We start from the raw sequence: 25,627 nt of genomic DNA, 5'->3' as shown, positions 1-25,627 counted from the left end.
AGAATAAAAGTGTTTTTGTAGAGTGGGGTCTATTACGAGTATTTTTCTAATAGAAGGCTTGCCTCAATTGGTACAGTGTATTTTTTAACTCGTTCATGCTTCCTTTTCAGCATTAAATGACACAGCTATCAATTTTATCTAGAAAGTATTAATATCTAATACTTTTAATAATATAGGAAATTACAAGTGAAGAAAAAAAAAGCCAAGTACACCCATTACACTATATCTTTTCTTGGATCAACGGAAAAATTGATCTCGTTTGTAAAAAAATTATAGTTTATCCTAATCTAAATACTTTCACCTACATTTCGATTCTAACTTAATTGTTTGAGCTTACGGTTTTGTGTAGAATTTCATTTTAAAAAAAATCCTATATCATCAAATGAAGAATTTTATTTATTTTATCTTACGAGTTTTTTTGAGGACAATAGCAATATTTTAATTAAAAAAAAAAAAATAATAATAATGTGTTGAATGCGAAGAAATATGTTTAGAATGAGTAAAAACAACGAGAATGAAGGACTTCAAATAATTTTTCAGGCACACCAGTTATATTGTTGACATATATACACTTCATTTTACTTACCACCGGTGCCGCTTAATATGAGCCAAGACATAGTTGATGTGATTTTGCACCTGCTCCTCTTCCAGGGTTTATCCCATAGGCAAACTTCCCCTCCTATGGTTAAGTGTGAGTGTCCACTCGGTCTATAGCAAGTAAAATGACTACTTCCCGCATTCTGCAATCCTCGATCCCTCTTCCTTCATTGGTCCATGATTTTGGCGTGATTCTTTTGCACCTATCTCTTCCAGGACCGGATGTTTGCCCGCCCTGTCAAATAATGAAAGACCAAGTAAGAGAAGAATGCCAATACAGGCGTCAAGCCTACACCCAACATTTTTGGTCCCCCCTGATACCTTTACTTCTGCTAATCTATCCCTGTGCCCTCTCAAACTAATACTTGGGTTGATGCATGTGTCATCAACCGAATATTCGAAGTGCATCATGGTATGAAACTCCTTAATTATCCACAACTGTAGTAGAACAACCTATGCTGTGAATGTCTTATCTCTATGTAGAGATGATCGAGGAATTCCTTGGGTAACTTTAAGACGACTTATTTACAATAACCGATGGTGAACTGGAGGCTCATTTCAACTCTCTAGGATGCGAACCCTAGGAAAATGTGTGCCCCTTTTTAAAAAGAAGGATATGATAAAGCAGGCGAGAAAAGACTTCCATTAACTTGCAACTTCCATACTCAATGTGATCTTCAAAGCTTAACTATCAACCAATGTATGAAAAAAGGGCTTTGTTGGCCTGTGGAAATCAATATATGAACAACATCAAGACTGACATTTGTACGTTCACATGTAATTTCCCAAGCTTTCTTCAATACCTTGACTCAATACATGAAAAGGAATTAGACATGAAATACCCAAAATCCACGATAAAAAGGACCCGATTCATAACTATGGACGTTCTAACAAAGATTTTCAATAAGTTTTTGCATGGAGGTAAGACCCTTGGGATTTATTCTTACCCCCCAAACGACGTCTATTTAAAAGATAGAAGAAAAAAAAAGCTGAAGTCATGGACAGACTACCAAATAATCTACAGGGTCCTTCACATTCGGCCTCATATGCTACTCTACAAAGAATTCGAAACTACTTTTCATTGACCACAAATTTTCCGTTGGCTAGCTTTCCTAGATACTACAGATTTAAAACAAACTTTTTAATAATTAACCGTCTAGATAGTATGTATATTTGGTTTATCTTTTCGTATGTTTAAGCAAACACTTTGTATATTCAGAGAATTATCGCTTGAGATTATAATATCAATTTGTATCTTTTTTCTTCTTGTTTCTTTACTACAACTCATGTAACACAATCAAGTAAAATTTGTGTTTATTTACTAATTTATACATCTTTTAACAAATAGTTTGTTTGACGAGTTTCCGTTGGAGCAAATAATCAAACGTAGAGGTCTTTGTGAAAAAAGAACACAACACCGTATCCTAAACTTGACAAAAAGAGACTTCAAGCTCAATTACACAAACAGCTTAACATATGCTGTTCCCTTTGTCTAGGGATGGGAGACAAATGTCCTTAGACATTTATATAAAAACAAAAAGTTGAATTGAACCCTTTTCAAGTTTTACAAAGTAGAACTTTTTATTGCCATTCAAACAGGTATTTAAATGTCCAAAATTATAACTCAAGGAGAGTGGAGGGTTGAGCCAATCGCATAGAAACTTGTTGAGTCTAGTTAAAAACACTCTAAGCACTGAAAAAATCGTCTGAAGCTATATTTTTAGTAGGCAAAAATTTGTAATATGAAAGAATAACGTGCAAATAAGCTTTGAATATGTACCTTTCAGATATGAAATGAGTTAATCAACCAAAGATGATCATAGCTTTGGATAATGACATTTTTGTAAAAAAAATTTTCAAAAAAAAGAAAAAAAGTACATGATTTCAACCAACGATGCGAAGGACCGTAAATAATTTCGTACAAACAGATCTAGAAGGTAATTTTTTTTTGCACAAAGCTGGCGTACCAAGTTACATGCATATGGCTTAGATATATCCTCCCTATATTAATGGAATGATCAGTTTGATGTCAATGTTTTAATAATGTTTGGCACGAGAACCGAAAGGCAATATAAAGGGAAATTAAAATTTGCCGCGATAGCCATGATTGTGTTGTTGTTTTCTTCGAGGTTACAGACCACAAAGGTTTATCCGGACTCGGACTCACGAGTTACCCAACCACTAGCGAGTCCGGGCTAAAGCCCGAACTCTAGGCGAGTTCGACTCCGACTCCGCAGTTCTAGTATCTAGTGTTGTAAATGTGTGAATAGCACTAGTTCAGAGCGTTAGTCTGCTCAAGAAATCATGAGCGTGCTTTGCTCAGTTACTAATTTTGTGAGTGCGCTCCTGCTCGTTTTGTAAGTTAATAAACGCACTCCCACTCAATGAAAAATGAGCAGCGCTCATTTTTTCACTCGTATTTGAACATGACAACTCTTTATGTATGTATGTTACAAAAAAATCCAATTCAATTTTTGTCCCTTTTCAACCTGTTTTATCTAATAGATAACGGTGAAAAAGACATTTTGATACCAAAATCTTATCTCTAGCTTCAATATTAAGGAAGGTATGACCAATTTATCAACGGAATTCCACGCCATTTGTTCGTAATGTTCAATCGGTTAATAGTATAACCTTCACCAAAATCTGTGATAAAACAGAATATGGTATTCCAATAAAACAACACAACTTCCTTAAACATCCAGAGAATTGATTTTTATGAATTACAGAATACAGTACTGTGCAAAAGTTATTATTTTTAGATACTTACATTTAAAAAAATATTCTAGTTTTTCTTGTAATCTTTTAAATTATTCTTTAACTCTCATAGAACTCAAAAAGTAATACAAATTTATATAAATGAGGGGAAATTCGAGCGATTTTTTCGCTCTTTTAAAAGGATTTTAATAAAAAAAAATCAATAATCTTTTCATTGAAAATACAACATGTAATATAATTATTTATACCTTTAGAAGTTTATAATTTATCATATTTTTATATTTATGACGTTTGAAAGATTTTACAGTTTAGTGTACTCGATCATGACAAATCCCTTAATTCATAGAAATAAAGTAATGTAAAAGCTGGAACAAAGATTTCAAATATTTTTTTTTTTTTTTTGAGTTGGCAAACCTATTTAAAGGGAAGCTATTGGCAAAAAGGATTTTTCAATTACAAATCAATGCTGTCTGGGTGAAAATTATGGTAAAAATCTAATACTAACATGAATGCATCAAACATTTGAAAAATTTACGAAATTTCCGAAAAGCCTCCAACCACAAAAATAGCAGAAAAAAGAACAAACAAAAACGCACAAGTATATTTTTTTCTAGTGTATGTAGCTATTTAAAAAAAATAAAATAATAATAACACTATCATAGGGTACTGTACATGTGTTTGATATATACACACAAATATAATCAATGCTAATTTGATATTTCAATGAAAACACAACGTATCTATTATTCGAAAAGTTAATTAATTTGATGAAACACAGAGGTTCAATATATGATTTAGGAAGTGAGAGACGTCAATTACAATTCCTTATACGTATATTTCATCAATGAAGTGAAGAGGTTGCAATTTGTGTTGGGTGTGGGTCGGAAATCCTAGACCAGTCTGATAATCTTACGATTTTCATTGAACCGAACTAATTCGGTCCTTTAAATATGTTCAGTCTAGATTGGTCTCAAAGAAACATTCTGTATAAATGGACTCTATGAATTCATTTTTGATGACTTAATGTTTGTTTCAAAGCTGTTAACATGTGCACAAAACTTCACATGAAATGTTAAAGTGTTGCATAAATCTTATTGTAGATTATTTCTAAACAATATTGACACGTCATTGAACATAAATTAGTTACTGTTATATGGATTCAGGAAGAAGGACTACCCTTGAGCATTTATTATGATATACCCTGAAATATTCGCCAAGTAAGACAAATTTTATAAGACACAACTTGTGTCCTATAAATTAACGTCCGAATGGGCATCCAGAAAATAAAATCATTTAAATAATTGTTATAACAACTCGTATATTTAAAAAAAAAAAATGATTAATACAATTTTTCATTCAATGACTTTATGTTAATATGAATATGTAGAGTGAATATCATTTGCTTTACATATTTGGTGACTTTAAGTCCAAATTGGAATTCCTTTTGTCCTTTTGAAGAGTTCGCCACTCATTTGCAACAAACAACCAGATAGGAACAACAAATATCAAATTGAGGAGCCCAAAGGCAATACACAACAAATTCAATTCCCGCCAGGTATACGCCACAAAAACTCCATTCAGGACAATGATGAGCACCATATAAACTAGCCACTGATATACAAAGCCAGACTTTTCCTTATAAAATCCAACAACCAATCCAAAGTTCACAAGGACTCCAATTGAATGCCAGGCTGTCACACCGTAAAGAGAAATGTTCTTCCCAAATTTTTCACAAATGAGGGGAATGTTCACCACTTCAAGACATTGTTCATAGTCTCCAAAAGTCTTTAAATGCAAAGTAAGGCTTGAATAAAGATTGAAAAAGAGTTCTTGGAAGCATATGAGATGTGAGATTAAGAATGTGGCTCCATAGACAATTATAACAATTCTACGTGTATTTTTAGGCGTTAAAAGGGTATCTTCTTCCATTCTTTCATATAAACTCTTATGTCTGATCATATCCATTTTGGTACAAATGGTCAAGGTCTTGTTTAAAAAAAATAAAATAAAGATTAACTATACTCGAATGTTTTCGAAATCAAACTAATGCACTGTTGCTCTTGTAGTTATATGTAAGGTTCCTTATTAGATAGTACATGTTTCATTTTCTATAGTCGTATAATTTTTAGAAGCAGATTTTGTAACATGTGTTTGCTAAAAATATACATCAAATATATTTTTTTATTTCCCTCGCTATTACGACAAAGAACAAAGACATTTACATTTATTGCTGCTCCCAAATTATAACTCTATTCATGAAATTCATAAATCACAGTTTTCTTAAAAATAATTTAGATCTAATATCAAGCCTATCAAAGGCCTCATTTTGAATATTTGAATCTAATAAATGTTTGTTTTTTTAAACTTGAGTGCAACCTTGTGTTAACCTTATGTAACTACAATTGATGCCTTAAACAACTTGAATTCATTAGATTGAAAGTAGATAAAACCAAATAAAATCATTATTCAATGATAACATTATTTTTTAAAAACATAATACGTTCATTTTAGCTTAAACAACTAATTCAAATTACATAAAATTACGAGTACGACATAAGATTAGACAACTTTTTCTATTATACATATACTCAATAAATATCAAAACTAACATTTACAGAAAATGTTTACATGCAATTATAAATGATCAAAAATATAAATTAAATAAAGGTTTTATGGCAATAATGAATTACTCTTTTCATTAAATATTTATTCATTTGGACTTTCAATTTTCAATTAGATTGGACAATTATTTTGTACACTATTCTTAAATTTTTGTTGCTTTATACACTTTTTGTTCTAAATTTAATTTTAATTATTGATTTTTTCTGTCAGAGGAGCAACTGAAATTTATATTATATTCTAGTCTTAAATTTCCATTAATTTTCAGAGGAAGTTATAGAAAATGAAGCAATTGCTTATAGTTACAAAAAATGACATCACATACCAATATTTTCAATCTAAAATGAACTGAATAATGCTTTAGCTTTAAGAATCCCCCAAAAAAACTTGATTTTATTAGCTTAAAATATCAAAAAACATCGATTTTATAAGGAAAAAGATTATACTAAAATGATAATCAATTTTTTTTCGAAAATAATTTATTTTGATGTTTCTCTCATGAACAACCTACGACTACTGAAACGATATGTAACTTTTTTAATCTCTTTTATCATTTTGGTTTGTTCTCTTAAATATATGTAGAACCGAATACGAATATAGGGACTCATTAAAAAAATAACTATGTCAGGACATTTAAGCCGACTTTATCATTCCAATGGCCATTTTGGTAATAGATTTTTACATTTTTTTTCATCATTTTTAAGTCTTTGATCGTTGATCTTAAAGTGATTTCCACGTTCGAAAATTGATCCAAATTTTTTAGAACCGTAAACTAATCCATTTGAAGACGTATAATTTCGTAAGGATATCAGGCTGGTCCAATCACTTGTCGACTTTTTTCCATCGATATAGAATGACTATCATTCATTACAATAAGAATGACACTGAACTATTTTACGTAAGCAGTAACTCACCAAATAAGTGAAGGAATGCATTTAGCAAAGTGAAGAGTGTTACCAAACAGGAATTCGTGATTCTCAATCTTTCTTTCATTGTGAAATTCTTGGATTAAAAAAGTTTATTTTGTTTATTGGTAAAGTGGTTTCATTGATCCAGTATGTTGTAACTTATGACATAACTTTCATTCAAAATGGTCACCCTTAGCCTTGTCCAATGCCGGAAGTCTGCTGATCTGGATCTTTTCTTGATAGATTGAGTCTCCTCGTACCTTTCAATGGTTCTCTTGATGGGCAGGGGGATCACCTATAGGCTCTTCAGGTTCCTCAAGATGGCTAGTTGATACTCCTTGATTATAGCATCTCTCTTGGCTTCCATTTTAGTTAACAAAACTGTTATTTAATTCAAAACTATTTATCTGTATCTAGTTTGACCGAGTAGAGTTTAAACATAATATATCGCAACCTCACACAACATTAGATTATTTAAAGTTAATTTATCAGGACTTTCCCTGGATCCTGTGGTCGTTACTCTCCTATGATTCATTATTAAAAATGGTAATTTTTATAAAATAGTAATTAATATTTGGTTTTATTATTTTTTTAAAGAAATAAATATAAAGATAAAAAAGAACCAAATTTACTTTTTGAATTCTACAGTATCAACTTAAATAATATTACTAGGAAATAATACATTAATAATATTAATTATAACTAAATATTGCCAATAATCAAGATATGAGTTGTACAATTTCCTGAAACCATCGTTCAATTGCAATTTCTGATTGCTTCAACTGTAGTAAGCTTCACAGTTTTCCTCGCACTCTCCAACGACTCCATATCTTTGACTACCTGCCCGAATCCCCTCAGTGGTTTGACGCTACACAGCCAACTACCTCTTCTTCTTCTGACACATCCTTGATTATAACGAAGTGGAAATCGCTATTCTTGGCTTGTACTATGCAAATGTTTGTGAGTCAATCCAAGAGTCTTGCCCAATAAAAATAATCAATCATGTCTAATCCGTATATATAAGAGAGATCATGTGTGTAGATATCCTTTATACGTTCCCACACTATTGAACCTAGGAGGCTGTAATTTGGCGTGGGTCTCTATTTTGAGTGTGGACAGGCTAAAACGGGGGTTCCAATTTTTTTGGGAGGGCATATAAGAGTGCTAATGCTATACCCAAAACTCAAAAACCGTTTTTGGCAGCTCAAGGAGTCTAGATAGGGTGTTGTGTTATTTATCAATAAGTGATTGGCGTTTCGAATACAACTTTACGAATAACTATTTTTTCTAAATTTAATCAAAATCAAAAAAAGTTATGGACAAGAAAAAAAAAGAAAAAAGAAATTGATAAAAAATTGCAATTTCGTTTATTTAAGGTGCAAAAAGATGAACTTCCGATGGAATATGGGATTAGTAATTAGAATAAAGTACGTAAAAATTTGTCTGTAGATTGGTTTGCATATAAATTTGCTAAATAAAAATTAATGTTTAACTGAAATATCTGTCATTTTCTCAATAATTTTTCATTTTTTTTACTATTTTCTCTCTTTTTTTCCAAACGTCAATTTTCAATTTTTTAACAAAAAATGTCACAAGACGATGCTTTTTGCACAAAAAAATACCGATGCAATAATTAATCTGAGCATTTTCAATTTCCGGAACATTTATCCACAAAATTTATGCAATATTTGCAAAAATGAACCAGTTCTCTAGTGTTATTTTTTCGAAAACATTATTCTTCATAACTTTGTTTTTGCAAGTACGAAAAAAAAAATATTGGTAGGTTTGTGTTTCTTTTACAATTCCAAAACATGCTATTAACTTTTTTTGCAATACAAGTCCCATAAAGTTTTTTGCAATTTTCTTTGTGAATTTCGATTAGGGAATTTTTTAAAGTAAATAAAAAATGGACATCTCATCTAGACAATTTTTTTGATGCATTTTTGTTGGTATGTTATTTGAAGTTTATACCACAATATTTATTTTTATAGATACGTAGATACCTCTTAAAAACAACTATTGAATCCTAATTACACTTTATTTTGGATCAAAGCGTTTTACTTTTAACTTATCACTATTCATTAATTTATTGAGTTTATTTTCTGTTGTATTATACTACCTCTTTTTAACAAGTTTATCATTAGAACATAAATCATATCTTCTCCTCTACTCCAAAAGCATGCAACTATAGGTCAATATTAACACATATTGATTCTTATGAGGACTGTAGAGATTATAGCAATGAATAAGATTCTCAAAGAGATAAGCCATTATATCTGAATCCTTTGATTTTTGTTCATTTAACGTATAGTTTAATTAATAGAATTCCACAATGGAAGGAACTCTTTCGTTTTTGAAAGTACGTAATAAAATAAGCAAGGACAATAAGATATTCGTGCATATTTCTCCAGATATTTAACGCTTATATCCGGATCCATTCTCTAACCTTGATCAACATCAGATGTGATATCCATAAACATCTTATCTACATTATCCTAATTGACATTCCCTGGAAATAGTAAATTGCTGAATATTTTTGATACCATCTGTAATATTGAACTTGAAGCATTAAATTTTGAGCCAACAATCAACTCAGTAGTATACGAATGATGTAAATATATATGGAGCATCATGATATGGACTTTATTTTGGGAAAGAGAAACTCCGTGATGTGATCCAACAAAGTGATAGATACCAAAAGATCCGCTATTTCCTATTAGTCCAAAATCATTAGATTCAATCAGGGATTTGGTACAACTCTGAGGACAATTTAATTCTTTCAGAATATTTATCGGACTCACTATTTTATTGTAGATATGAAAGTCCTCCCTTTGTTCTATTTATTTCCTCTGCTGAAAAATGTATTAAAGAAATAATATTGGTTCAATTATATGATATTTAAGTTATCTATTGGAACAAAAATGTAATTTGACGAGGTGAACTATTCATGAAATAATAATATTCACATGGGCTCAAGGGGTTTCGCCGTTACTATAATATTGGATTTCCACTAGACGGCAGAATGGTCCTCAATTAATTTGATTTTTCGTTAAAGATGAAAATTTTGTAAGGTTGAAGGAGTAAACGAAACGTAATTGATGGTACTACTCAATTACTCATGACTAGGTATTTTTCCGTGAACATTTGTTACGCCAGTAATTTTGAAGTATGAATTATTTATGAATTCAACGTCTTTATATATTTATAAAGTTATAAGTTCGAACTTCACTTTTATATCTCACACGGCGTTTCCTCGCTGACAACAAAATACCCTATGTATTTTGTTGTTAGCGGTCGATACCCTCCTCTCACTTGATAAGTCATGGCTTACTCCGACAATTTTTGCCCATGTGAACACTGTGGCGGCCTTCAAAATATCGATGCTGAGGTAGGAAGTGACACTATCCTCCCTCACCAGAATGGACTATATGAAGAAGTGCATTATGTTGAGATCTGGGGAAGATTTCCTTGCTTCAAAAGTGCTCGAAAGACGTTTGGTACGATTATTGCACAGACTTTGCAGTATGTGAAGGTGCTCCGTCATGCTTGACGCAAGCAAGTCACTTCCTTGTTCTATTGCTGGATCCATGGAAGTACTTGGGACTTTATCCTTTCCATATGGGCACTTTGATTGACCTTTTTACTCTCAGAAATGAAGATCAAGGGTGTATGTTTCCGTAGAAGGTGACGCCTGCATTGACCAAGGGAATACGTTGCACTCCTTCAGGCGAATGTCCTGACAAGAATAACTTTTAACATTTCGAAATTCGGTCAGGATCGGTCAAATAAAAAAATCGGTTTGAATTTGTTATAATAAGATCCGTCTTATATGTATAATATTTGGTTTAAACCAGTTATATACGTGAAAGGTTTATGACGTCAGTTGTGTTCCAAAGATTGTGAACATCGACCTAAAATAACGTCATATGAAGTTAAGTGACATGCATAAATCCTATTTGTACAACTCATAAATCAGGAATGGGGAGAAAAGCGGCTCATATATTGAGACGAAAAAAATCGCTCCACATTTAAAAACGGTTAAATATCGGTTTAAAAAAATTACATAAGACCAAACCGGGGGAAAAAATTGGTGTTTGTCCTAATCTTAACACTAGTTTGTATTATTATCATATTTTTTCCGATTTCAATGCAATTTTATAACGTAATTTCCGTAAAAAGAAGATCTAGGGAATCGAAGGAAAATACTTCTAACTTGATCATCCATCTCAAGAGATAATCGAATCCGGATTCCGAATTCTACTAGGAAGGAGAATTCATTCGATGAAAACTACCAGACCTCATAAGGGAGTAGAGTAGACTCCTTCCTTGGGAATGAGCTTAAGATCGAAAATATAAAGCGATCCATTGACGATCATTAGAGAATTTTAATATTTCAAAATCAGATATATATACATATTTTTTTCAAATGATGCATTGAATAATTCATCTATAATATAAGCTCTGATATTTATCATCACTATGTCTTATTAATACGTGAGAAGAGTGTCGTTTTTCATCGTATTTCATCGTATTTCACCCTAAAAATGGAAATATATCGAGTTCAGAATAAGATACAGGTTCAATAAAAATTTCTGTTACAAAGTTTTATTAATCTTACTTTTAATTTGGGGATTTTGTAAGGCTAAAAATGACAGAAAGATTATTATACCGAATTACTATAATCTCAAATATTTCAGACTTAAGATGATTGAGTAAAAAACTGCAATCACTTTTGTATTCTGCGCTTAAAGATAAATTCCTTTTTTGGCTTGAATTCATTTGTAGACATTGAATGTTCGCCTATGTAATCACATCCGGAGTGTGGAGAAAATAGACTGAGACCTAAAAAATTGCTCCACATTTAAAAATGATTAAATATCGGTCAAAAAAAAAATCACTTAAGACAGAACCGAAAGTAAAAAACCGAGTATCATCACTAGTTTGCACTTCTCAATTCATTACTAAACAAACATTCATTCAATGACAATAAGTTGAAATAAGAAAATGATGGGAAGGGTCATTCCCCCCCCTCACACACAGTGAAAAATGTCAAGCCTGACAATGTTGTAAATATAGATTGGGATCAAACTGATGAAATTTCTTTCTTTCACAAAGCCAGTATCTAAAGATAAAACCTTAACAAGTACAAAATAAAAAACTCTGTAGAGCGGAAAGTTCATGGAATTATGGTGGGATTTATAAAATACTAACTTCATATTAGGGATGGGACGGTACCCTAAATCATACGGTCCGGTACGAACCATAGTACACACCTCATGGTACGTGGTTCTGTAGGGTGTAATATTAGGTGTTAAATAAAAGGTTAAGCATACATCTAAAAAAAGTTCATTGGTAGTTTTGTGTTTGGTGAAGCCAGTTGTGTGTTATAGCGTTATAAAATGGAAGTAAAAAAAAAAAGGGAGAAGTCGATACACATCGACCAAGGTGAAAAGGTGGAGAAGGTACCCAGATTTTTTTGTGTTGTTTATGGACCCAATACAGTATCGAATGCGACAGAAAAGTAATGGTTCTAAAGTAACATGGAAACATGGTAACATGGAAGTCGAAAATTATCGATAAAATAATGAAAATCGTCGAATTGGACCGGGATGTGAGCATTTATTCCATTGCCCAGGAACTGAAGATTAGTCAGAAAACCGTTTGGAACCATCTATTGGCCCAGTACTTCACCTGCATAACCCGTGGGCTGGGGTAAATTATAGAATATTAAAAGGGTTGATTGGTCCCTAGAAACATGGCAGTGGTAGAGTTTAACCCATATTTTGGCCCAGTACTTCACCTGTACAACCTCAGAGCCGTGGTGCACTTTGGATATTAGAAGGTTTTTTTTATATTCTCAATGAAGAGGCGGCGGAAGAATTTAAACCACCTCAGGGACCAACAGCTCAAGTATTAGCAGCAGTGGACAGGAGTGTATTATAACATATTAGAAGGGTTTCTTTTTGGCTAGAAGCGGCGCTGTAGCAGTAGAATTTAAACTGTATTTTGGCACAGTAATTCGCTTGAACCACTTGAGAGCCAGGCTGTATTTTGGAATATAAGGAGGTTTCCTTGATGCTCAGGGGAGCAGCTGTGAGACTGTGAGTTCAGCGAGTGACCCAGAATTAAGCAACTACTTCCAAATTGCGTGAAAGAAGAGTGCCTATATATCCCTAAAAACGCCGAGCCAAGCCAAAGAAATGTGTCGGAAAGAAGGTTAGATTCCCGCCAATAAATATTAGAATAAACTGGGCCTTTCTTATAGCCAGATATATTGTAAGTCCCGTAAGTAAAGGGTACCAGTGAGTAAACCCCGCCATTAAAGCGAACACCGTCCCTATTCTTAGCATATAATGAAAATGAGCGACTACGTAATATGTATCGTGTAAAGTTAAATCTAAGGCAGAGCTACCTTAGTATACTCATACTTATAAAACCAATACTAAAATATAACGATCTTTTATATATATATTAAACAAATTTTGATGTCTTATTGTCCCGGGAACACCGGGCAAACCTACTCTAGTGAATCATAAAAAATAAAATAACCAAAAATTTATCATATTTGATTATATATACGTACAGCATCGAGAGTAAAAACGTGCTGAAAAGAACTGCGGTACTAGCCAGAACTGTACCAGCCCTAATTAATATATTTTGTATTATATTTATTTTTTCATAGCAAAATTTGGGCAAAGTTTTGGTCCTTTCTGGTGACCAATTTTTCACCATTGCCGCCGCTGTGAATAAGCAGAAAAGCTGCTTTTTCATTACCGAACATCCAGTCAATGTCTCAGCTTCAGTGAGACATGTCTTAGCAACAAAAAATACAGGGGCTAGCACAGGCCAAGTTTTCCTGTCCATATTCGTAAAGGGTGATTCAAAACGAGCGGTTTTTTCCAGTAGGGATTTTTTAACAGGCGCGTGCGAGTTCTGTCAAATTCATACGTCGTTTTCACTCAGTATTTGTTTTTAAATTTCATCATGGAAAGATATACGCCACAACAACGTGTACAAATTGTTCAATTGTACTATGAAAATCAGCGTTCTGTGAAAGATGTTTTCCGCAAATTACGCCTAACTTATGGCCCACATAATCGAGCTTCAGAATCCCACAATTCGCAAAATAATCGAAAAATTTGAAGGGGCAGCAACTCTTTGGGATGTCCCGTCGTCTGGTAGGCCACGTACAGCTCACAGCATAGAAAATATTGCGGACTTATCCGAGAGTGTAGCCGAAGATCGTGAAGAATCGATCGAACGTCATTGCGCCATGGTAACAGACTTTTTGGTACCTCAAATTGAAGCACATGGTTTCCACGATATTTGGTGCCAACAAGACGGTGCCACTTGCCACACAGCGCATAACAATGGAATTATTTGGACATAACTTTGGTGAGCAATTAATTTCAGGTTTTGGCCCAGTGAATTGACCACCAAGATCGTGTGATATCACACCCTTGGACTTTTTTCTTTGGGGATACGTAAAAGCAAAGTTAAATGTGGATAAACCAGTGACGATTGAAGGATTGGAAGCAAATATTGAGCGAGTTATTCGTGAGATTACGGTCACAATGCTCGAACGCGTCATCGAAAATTGACGCAAAAGATGGACCATTTAAAGGGCAGTTGCGGCCAACATATGAAGGGGATTATTTTCTAGAAATAATTGTAAAGGATTGTTTTTTCGGTTCATAATAAAGTTTTGACCATAATATAATATTTTATGTGTTTTATTTCTACAATCCATAAACCGGGCGTTTTGAATCACCCTTTATATCGAACTTCTCGATAAAAAAGTACTACCTTGCGCCAAAGAAAAGTTCAGGGACAACTTTGTATTGACGCAAGACGGAGCTTCATGTCATCGCGCCACTAAGATCTACATCTTCCTGAGATACAACTTTTCGAACTTTTGGAATCTAACCATGGGGCAGCCCTCATCTCCTCAAGAGACCCCTTTAGACTACTCTATCTAGGCACGTCTGGAGGAGAGGTTGTGTGCTACTCCTCACAGGAGTTTTCAGTTTCTAGATGGAATCTATCAAGAAGGAGTTGACCAAGCTGGCGTTTGACGTCATAGTCAAGCCCTGAAAGGAATTTAGGCCTTGTATTGATACAATTATGAGAGCTGAGGGCTCACTTATTTAATCAACATTGTGCCAAGAACTATTTTCAGATGATTTTGTAAAATAAATATCCCCACTAAACCTTTCCTTTAAATTATACCCTTGAAAAACTGGAAATCATAAGCTGTGCACAACTAAATAAAATCAACCCTGTATTTTGCAAAAAAAAAAATAATAATAATAATTTGACCTTTATAAGTTCACGAAAAAAGGGTCAAATTTTATTTATATCAAAAATCTGTCAATTTTTGTTTCTGCTAACTTTTTTCAAAAATCAGAAGGATAAATAAAGGGGTACTGCATGTTTTGGATCCCCACTCTGTAAAATTCCCAGTTATACCAGATTAAAAATCTTACAACATAAGTGTCTGGAGAACTATATTTAGATAAAATTTTGAACAATAATTGATTTATGCACTAAATAATTTTTGCAGACTTTTTTTATAATTATTAACTGGACGAAAGATTTACGATATAGTCATTCATGTGACCACTTGCCCATCACTATTGAATAAATTATTGAGCACAGGAGTTGCTGAATATTTTTGTTGTTGTTTCTTGAGAAGAAAGATGGGACACTTATCAAATAAGAGTAAGTTTTTTAACTGTATCACAATCATGTATAAATAATTATTTATACATGAGAGCTCAAGTTGCCAAATTCAATGGATGTTGTACCGGGTAGTCTATTGAAATATTAACACTTACTTATACAATAATTAATAAAGGTTGAGAGATTGAAATTAATTCATATTTCGATATATTAAAACACAAACAATTAATTTAAAAAAAAAAAAAAAAAAAAAAGAGCATTCTAGCTTATGTACATACAAGTCCAGAAAATGATATTTGAACGTGATCGTTAAAATTCTATTAGTGCACTCCTTGACGTTTAGCATCTCAAGTATCACCGTCTACCACGTCAACAATTCCGAAACATGCGATAGGAAGAAGGGCTTTGTCTAAAAGATCAAACTGGATCCGGGAGAGATCAAGAAAACAGACCAATCTCCTCAAGGCCATGAGAACCTATGTAAGAGATCGTGGGGGTTTCACACCAAACTGTCCGATGAGCTTTCAAAAACTTGATGGAAAGAGTCTTGTGACGGTGGAAATACCATTTTTGACACCGGCAATGAATGAACCCCATATCTTCTGTTGCAAGACTAATTTAAATTCTTTTTGGACACTTTTGCCATCCCTTCAGCCGTCAACAACACATTTTGGGTGCATGTTGAGAGGATGGCCTGCAGTGCATTTCCTCCAAACACATGAACCCTCAGAGTGACTTTCAGCCAGCACTGGGATGCCATGACAGATGACTACATCTACAGCAGATGTCAGGCCTTCTGCCGCCTAAAATACTTCCTTCTCTCTAAGAGAGGTTACATTAATTTAGATATAGTTAATTTGGAGTGTTTAAAATATGTTGTTGCATCGAAAAAGTAGGTTAAAAATTGAATTTGATTTAAATGCCATCGCCCCTAATATTAACTGAGATCGCCGATGAAAATTGAGGAAATTAGAGGTTCAAATAAGAGTTCCCATAATGAATAAGATTTGACATCATATGTGGCACATCCAATCATCGTCATTAATTATTTTTACTCATTCAAAGATGGAATAAGTGACATAAAGAAGAATTTAGGTCTTGGAACATGAAGCTTTTTTCCGGTAATTTGGAGCAGGAAAAGTTTCCCTCTCAATATTCAAATAATGGCAGTTATCTATTATTATTAGGTTTAGTCTTTCAAGCTTAGAAGGGAACATTCATACTAAACTGAAAGCTTGGTCTTGCTTAGACTTATAAAAATAAAGTATTGGGTTTGTTTAAGCTGAGTAAAACTCGACTTGTTGGCATCACTAATTCATACGAGCCGAGTAAATAGATAAATTTGCAAATACATATTTTTCTTTGTATTTGTTTTGCAACATTGTATGCATTTAATGCATAAAATAATTTGTAAATCACTTTTACAGGCTTGATAAGATAAATGTATCGCATTTCTTCCACATTACTCAATTTGTATCAGGTAAAGACACAATTAAAGTATCGTTGACCTTTTTTCAAGTGTTTTTTGTCCGAGACAATCAATAAATCACTAAAAGAAACAACTAAATGCGAAATAACACGCTACAAAATATATGGTTCAAATGTTTTTCTTAAATTGAATGACTCTTATGATACTATCTGTATTAAATCCCTAATAATTGAGTCATCCATGAACAAGCACAAATAAAAGGCAGTACTTTTCTTTCGGAGAGAGAGAGAGATGTTAATACAATAACAACCTACTAATTAAGGAGCCAAGAAGCAGAAAAGACTGGACTGAGCACTCGATAGAGTTCAAAACCTCGCCCTTCATGGTCTTCCATAGAAAAGGTCGATCATGCAATTTTTTAGATTTTTATTACATCTATTTTTGAGCTTCAACTCTCAAAATCCAATGGCCTCTTACTGTGACCATATGTTATCTTTTTTAAAAGTTTGATCAAAATCATTTTGTAAATTTTGGCGTAATCCTGATGACTAACAAAAAACAGAGGCAAACACATAACTTCTATTCACATTTGGTATAGGTGGCAAGGAGTAAGGATGGGATTTTTGTAAAGACCAAATACAGATTTGTAATTTAAAAAAAAGAAGGAAAAACGATTGGCACTTGTGCTCTTTTTTTTGTTTATAGACTCATATAAACCAAAAGATTGTCGTTGTGTTAAAATTTCCCGTTAATAGTAGAATTATCGCTTACTTTGGTTGTTCATGGCTTTAAAAATCCATAATAAAAGACAGTCACATCTATATAAGAAATTCGAATATAATAAAAATACACTTATAGTATTTTTTGCTCTCACATATCAATTTCTTAGTATATCAATTACTTCGCACATTGGGTGTAGAAAAAGTACTGAGACCAGCCTCTAAGTAGTCATTAAAATACTCATAATTGATCAGGATGATGCTGTAAGTTTGGGAATTACTGCCGGTGGGGCGTATTTAATATCTTAAAGCCTCTGGAGCAAGATTTTATCATTGGGAGTCTCTGTTTCCGCTCTCATGGAGATTGGAAGCCTAGGAACTTCTCCAAATATGTGATAACGTGAAGAAAATACACTCTTTGGAACACATGGTACAGAAACCAAAGAGTCCACGATGGGCTCTTCAATTCCAGTGCAGTTGTTAACAGTATATAGTCATATAAATCTGTGAAAGCGGCACCTTCTAGCGGTCATCTAAAGGGGGATATTCCTTCTTTAACTGCAAGGAGATCCCAGTCGAACGCGGAATATTTTTGTTGAGCTGAGTTGTAGGCTCTCGACCAGAACGCCAACGGTGTGCATAAACTTCCATCCCATTGCTCAATAGAAGCGCCCATCAATGAAGCATCAAATGTGAGGGATAAGGTTGTATTCTCCAGGCGGAAGGATAGCATGGCTTGCTTTGATAAAGCCAATTTGATTTGCTGAAAGACTCTCGATTTCTCACATCCCTAATTAAACGTCACATATTTGCATCGCAAAGGGTGTAGTTTGCCTGTATGTTCCGCTTATTTGGGAACAAAACTAGCATAGTATTTAAAATGCCGAATAAAGATTGATGTTCCTTCCCAGATCTTGGAGGGACAAGGCTCTGGATAACTTCAACATCATTTTTAAAGGGAATATTCCCTCAAAACTAACGTGGTGTATGATGAAATTAAAGGAGGGCTTGGCTAAGAAACCCTCTGTTTGACTTCTCTACTTTCTGCACCACCAAAGAATAAGGAGAAGAGGAAGGCCGTAGTACTCCGGTGTCAAGCAAGAGTTGGACTTCATACTTGAGAAAGGTTACCTTTGGCACACTGAGCCTACGAGCCTTGGCAAAACATGGGACACCAGTTTTAACGATGGAGTTCCTCACTGAGTAAAATAAAATAAATTCTGTGGAATACGAAAGTTAATCTTTGAGAAACGGAGAGGAAAGACACGTCATAATCAGCTGACTCAACAAATCATGAGTTTGGGTGACTCAATAACAATTCATTAGAGGTGTGTTGTTCAGTTGTGGTTGTTTGAAAATTGATTTTATCTATCTGATCTATACAAAAATTATTCTTTTTAAAAAAGGAATAGGGATGGCGTTGTCAAAAATGTAAAATTTCATTAGAGTATCTTATGCCTTAAAAAACAAACACCGACGCAGTACTGATCGGGATGACTCGCTGACCTCTAAAAAGCAAAATGGAACAGTACAGGACGTAGAGAGAAGAATTGCCAAATACATTATACTTAAAGCATTATGACTCTAGTAAAGAAAATAGACATATTATATATATCCGTCTTTACGACGGATTGTCAACATAACTTTTAACTAAGAGAATCCCAATTCAAGAACATCTTTTAGGCGTATAAACTTATCATAACGAAGTATATGGATATTAATGGCTGTACTTATTTGAGTAATAAATGTGTCATTGCACAATATTTACTCTTAATATTGTATCTTGTCAATATTAGGTTGGGGAAAAAGTATTTTCGTATTTCCTGTCCATTGTGGATTATATCAGATCATACGATAAGGGGTTGTAAAGGTGTGAGTGTATACTACAACACTTTTTGGACAGTATTGCACTTGGCTGGGTTAGGTGTGAATTATTGTGTGCCAAGTATTGGGGTATCAAAGGAAATAATTGGGCATATTTTACATTTTCACTACCTGAAAAGGAAAAACGTGTCAAAAACGACGAAGAAAATTTGAGATGCACGGGGTACAATTTTATAATAAAGAATTTTCGAGACTAGGACATAAACCTTTTCATTTCTTAAATCATTAGATATATTTACAAATCCATTTATATACAAACGTAAAGACCCTCCATAAACCTAATCATTCAATCCAACCACCCTCAGCCTCAACCATGGCCCCCAACCTGGCGCTGTATCTGCTGAACGCCTTGAGCAGGTGATATTTATTCATACTGTACACAACCTCAATAATGGAGGCTTTCAGAGAAGCCATTGTTGTTAGCACGCTTCTTGGACTCCCTCTCCAAGATGCACCACACGAAATAGTCCAAAGCATTGCATTCTGGGGAGCTAGGGGGCCAAACTTCCTTAGACCAGCAAATGCCCAGATTGCCCGAAAGCCAATTTTGTATGCAGATCGCCTGCCTTCTTCCTTGCTGGTGTTCCCATCCCTTGAGCTCCTTTGAGACTTTTTACAAGGTGTCAGAGGACAACTTGAGAATGTCGATGATCTCTTTGGCTCATGGCCTGTACAAAGGGTGACAATGATCGCTGCATGATGGTCGTACTCGGAGGACATTTTCACGCTTTTGTAAGCAGAACTTATACAAAATTGTCTTTTGAATCTAATAAACTGGTCTTCAAAGCTGTACAACTAAGGGTTCTCATGAAAAACCTGTTTAAAAAAAATCTTAATTTTAAAGCCACACCCTGTATACGGGGGCAATACTCTTTGGGTTTGTGTTGGACAACAGTGGTTCGAGCAATTTTTTTCTGGTGTAGTGAGGTGGAATGATGCACCACGCACTGGCAGCCTTGATGCCAAAAATGTTGATAAAATCGTGAAAAATATAAAAATAGACCGTCATATTAGCAATCGTAGCATTGCCCAGGAGCAGAACATCGATCATAAAAACGCATTGAAACATGTGCAAACCCCTGGATACAAAAAGAATTGGTGAATAGGAGAGGAATCGTGCTTCATCAAGACAACGTCGGGCCATATACATCTTTCATTACGCTCTACAAGCTCCGGGAGCTCGGATGGGAAGTTCTTATGTATCCACCCTACAGTCGAAATCTAGGATCAAGTGACTACCATCTTTTTATGTCTATGGACAGCACGCTTGGAGGAACAAATTTGGCCTCAATGGAGACCTGTGAAATTTGGTTGTCCAAGTTTTTTGGCAATAGGAACAAGGACTTTCACGAAAAGGGCTTTATAAAGTTGGATTCTCATTGTCAATAAGTTATCAAACAGAACAAACCATACTTGGCTGAAATCTAATGATTGTAACACTTTTTATAAAGCATCAAAATAAAGAGACAAATACGAAATTAATTTTTCCTCACCTAATTATATTTCACAAAGAAACGTATAAAAGTACCTATACATATGTCATTTCAAGGCAGACAGTCTTGATTTCTCCTTATAAGGTTAATCCGTACTTATTATATTAGTAGATTTATAAATATTCTTTTTTTGAATATTTTCTTAAGTAATAATCATTATACTACACGCAATCGCACTGTAAATCTATCTTTGTAATACACATAATAAATATTTTCCTTAGGTCATGAAAGTTGCTGTGCCGGGGATGTGAAAGCTATGAAATAATCAACGATAGATTCATATAACTTTAAGGAACAATGAGTCATGCACGGAGGCCGGAGGGGTTGAGTCATCCTTGCAATCCGAGTCATAGCTATAGAAATATTTTTTGAGAGGAAGTTCTTTGTACATTTACACTATAAAGGATTACACTTTTTAGTATAAAGACTCTTTATAAGTGATGCGCTGACAGGGGCGTCCACAGGAGAAGAACATTTTTTAGGGTTTGATTTTTGGAAATTTTTTGAAAAAAAAAAAAATAATAATTATAATATTTTGGAAAAATAATTAAAAAATCCAGAGCTATTCACAAAAAATTAAATTTTAGGGAAATGGAAATTGATTTTAGTGTACACATTCATGGTACACATGTTTCGTATAAAGGGTGCCTCAGCTAAAAATGTATAAGTATAGGTACCTCCTATACTTATACATTTTCAGCTGAGGCTTGGCATAGTAAAGTTTGGGAAACCCTGGCTTAAGAAATATTATATTTATCATGTCAACGAACCGACCTGTGTTATTCACTTTTTAGGGTAGGATTTCATCATTTTTTCAACAGTCCAGAATCATTTAATGCCGTTTATACAAACTACAGAGAACACAATTTGATGAAAAAATTGCATAACATGACAATAATGGCGTATATGTCTCAGTTATTTATTTATTCAGGCCAATTTCAAAGTGTCGCTCTGAATTGTGAAATAGAAATATACTTTTAGGGAAAACAGAGAGTTATCAATCACTAATTATATTATTAATAAAGACAAAGCAAGAGTCAATTATTTTGTGTTATTGGTGTTCCATGAAGTCGTTATAACAAAGATTGCTTTAAAATACATTAATTAGTAACACTGTAACTCTCCATAATGGATTATGGATGTTCTAACCTAAGCAGGAATATTCATTCATTTAAAGACATGAGTTATGATGTTGGTAATTGTATTGGATTATGCAGGTGTGTACTTAGCGTTGCTTGGAGTTATTTTTTAAACCGCAACACAAAGTTTTTCATGCTTTTGTTACACGCATTACCCACAAATTTAAACATTTGTTTGGAAATTATAATTATTTTAAAGAAAATTAAAAAGATATTTAATATAGATATATAAAAAATATTGGAAATTGGAAACACAGATAGTATGTAAAGTACTTCTTCTAGTACAATGTTTTTAACAGACCGAGTGGTCCATTAAAAACTGAACATTTCAACAAAATTAATACTATAAATTAATGTGTGTCTGAGCTTTCTCAGTAATGAATTTAGCCACCCTTAACGGCAATAATGGCTTCCAGGTGGTGGTAGAAGGCCTGACACCCGCTGCAGATGGAGTACTCTGTCATTGCCACCCAGAAATGGCTAACAGTAGCTTTATGGGACTTGGTGATTTGATGGCACTGCAGGCCTTCACCTTGACATGCACACAAAAGGTGTACTGGAGGAGATGGTTTTTTCATTGCTGGTTTCAAAAGTGGCCTCTCATGGTACTAGCTGAAAACTTGGTTTTAAAACGTGTGGCACATGAGGGGCGTCCACACAGGGCGGGATGGAGGGGCTGTAGCTCCCATCCCCAAAAATTGAGGAATTTTGTATTCTTACTAGAAAATTAAATATTTGAAATTTTTTTAACAAAAAATTAATATTTGAATTAAATTAATTTTACAAGTTTTTCTTCCAAAAATTTAATTCGTCATGGAATAGCTATGGATTTTGAAATTTTTTTCCAAAAATTTAATTTAAGATATGTTTTCGCTAAAAATTTAATTTTTTGAAAATAGCCTTAGATTTTTGAAATTTTACGTAAATAGCTGTGGATTTTGGAATTTTTTTTTAAGAAAAATTTAATTTGGAATTTTTTTTTCCAAAATATTGTTATTTTTCAATTTTTTTTCTATAGAGTTCTAAAAACTAAGCCCCATCCCAAAATATAATCCTGCAGACGCCACAACATATAAACCCTCTCTCTGTGGTTAAACATATGTCGTTCTGGATGTCGTGGGATCTATCGACAGTCCATTGTTTCTCATCAGAATAAAATATTATTTGGTTACCATAGGAATTTAAATCGTTCAGCAATTTTCTTCCGTGGGCTGCCTGGTTGTAGTTCTTTTTGTCTATAAGGATAAGTCTTTAAAATTGAAATAATCGAGTTAAACGCTTACCTTATTGTTGAGGATGTAATTAAAGATTGTCCAGATTTACAAGGACAACCCTGTTTACTATATGGAGTTGTACAAAATATGAATTATGTTCTAGCAATTTGTATAACCTCTCAAAAATATTTTTACTTTCCCCAACTTTGGACGCCAATACGTCGGGATCAAAGAAATCCTAATTTTTAGTATTTTTATTTTGAAAAAAAAAGAAGCAATTCCGCGATTTTTAGTTAATTTTTTTTGGAAATTTTTGCTAAGTTTTGACCTTAAGGAGACTTCTAAGTTTTGTTACAAACAGTTAAAAAGATGAAAAAGCTCTGTTTGTTTCGAAAAATGTAGCAGGAATAGATTTTAGTTAAAAAAAATCTTAGATTTTCCGGAAGATTCGTAAATATTTTCTAAAATTTCCCACGGTAAAAACGATACAAAGTGGATACTCCGGGATCTTGATATCACGGGACACAATCCCTATTTGTGATTGAATACGTTTTAAATAGTACTGCATGGAACTTTTCGTATGTAATAAGTCATGTTCAATATCTGCAATTACATAAATTGAGTGTGAGACCCTGATTATTATACATTTTCATTTTATTTTAATGATACTCGTAAGTTAACAATTGCATTCAGATGAAAAGCATTAGGAGAGGGGTAAAAAAAAAAACATTTCAAAGTATGTTATGTGTTAATTGATGTTTGCTTTAAGGTGAGGTGTAAAACACATCAGACATAAAGTCTATTTGGAACCTTGTCCGTTCTTGTGAAAGTCAAATAATGTAGTCTTTCTGAAACAGTCTCCTCAAATTAGTTATTTATCTATCAAAAACTGAATGTCCTAATTTAGAGCAGGGGGTTGGTCTATTTAATTAACGTTTGATCATAGAAATCGAATGCCAATGTAAATGAGCTAGACTGACCCACATCTGATAAAATGAGTATGTTTAGAGGTGGATAAAAACCGTCCAAGAAAATGGTTGCGACTTTTTGAGTTACAATCCGAACATGTACCCAGTGACGACTTTTCATACATACGGATATAAATTAGTTTTAATCCACTGGATGACTCTTAAAATTGAATCCATGTTACTTTTGAATGACTTTTTTAGAACAATAATAAGATTTTTTGGTTGCTAAAGAGCGGATGTTTCACTCAATTCAGTCAAATGTATCAACTCACTCTTACTCAAATTGTATCTTCTGTCATATCATGACAGAGTTCCCTTAAGTGAACATCCTTGTAGATTGAAAGAGGCAAAAGTGGATGTTATTATAGCCAGGAGTGTGACTTTGATTTATATAGGGGTCATGTAAAATATATAGGACGTAGATCCAGACAAATTAATTAAAAGTCTAGTAAGTAGGTATTTTTGTGCACAATCTATGGCAAAATTGCATAAGAGGACATGAAAATCACAACTACGCAGTTATTAAGTACTCTGGGGAGGGGTTAGGTGGATTTCTCTCTATACTGGTTCAAGTATAGAGTAATTACCAGAACACTTTCTCTAGGTAGTATTTGCAGGAAGACTCAGAGGAGAGGATTTTTTTTTTTTTTTTTCTGCAGGAGGGAACTAGAGACCACGAAACGTTTTTTATATAAATACATTGAAACAAGACAAAATTTGAGACCATTTGAGCCTAGTGATATATGGTAACCATAAAATATTTTTTAGATGAAAGAGTTTCTCTTAAATTTACACCAGCCCAGAAAAGGAATTTATTCATTTTATAATTACCAAATTTCAGAGTATTTTGTATATAAATCTAGATGTACCTAAACTCCCTTAACAATTCAGAATAAGATAAATATGTTGTTAAATTTTAATATTAATATGAATTTTGTAGATTAAAATATGTGGGGTTGTAGAATTGTGCCCAAAAAAAAAATCTCAAAGGTAAAGTGAAAAATTTATATTTATATACAGGGGTAAATTAATGAGTAAACCCCCATAAAAATAGAATCACTCAATAAAAATAAAATTGTATAAAATAATTGATAATATATGTACATATATTTCGAAATAGTTTTTTATTTTATTTCATGAGATTCTGTACTAAAACCTGTTACATCCTTCAGTTCCAAGAATTTGAAACAAAGCTGATTGCTACAATCCTTGTTATTGTATTACTGTTGTTAACTATTATGACTGTTTTTCTTTAAA

Source organism: Lepeophtheirus salmonis, chromosome 9, assembly GCF_016086655.4.
Source record: "Lepeophtheirus salmonis chromosome 9, UVic_Lsal_1.4, whole genome shotgun sequence".
Lineage (NCBI taxonomy): Eukaryota > Metazoa > Arthropoda > Copepoda > Siphonostomatoida > Caligidae > Lepeophtheirus > Lepeophtheirus salmonis.
This window is presented reverse-complemented; position numbering follows the sequence as displayed.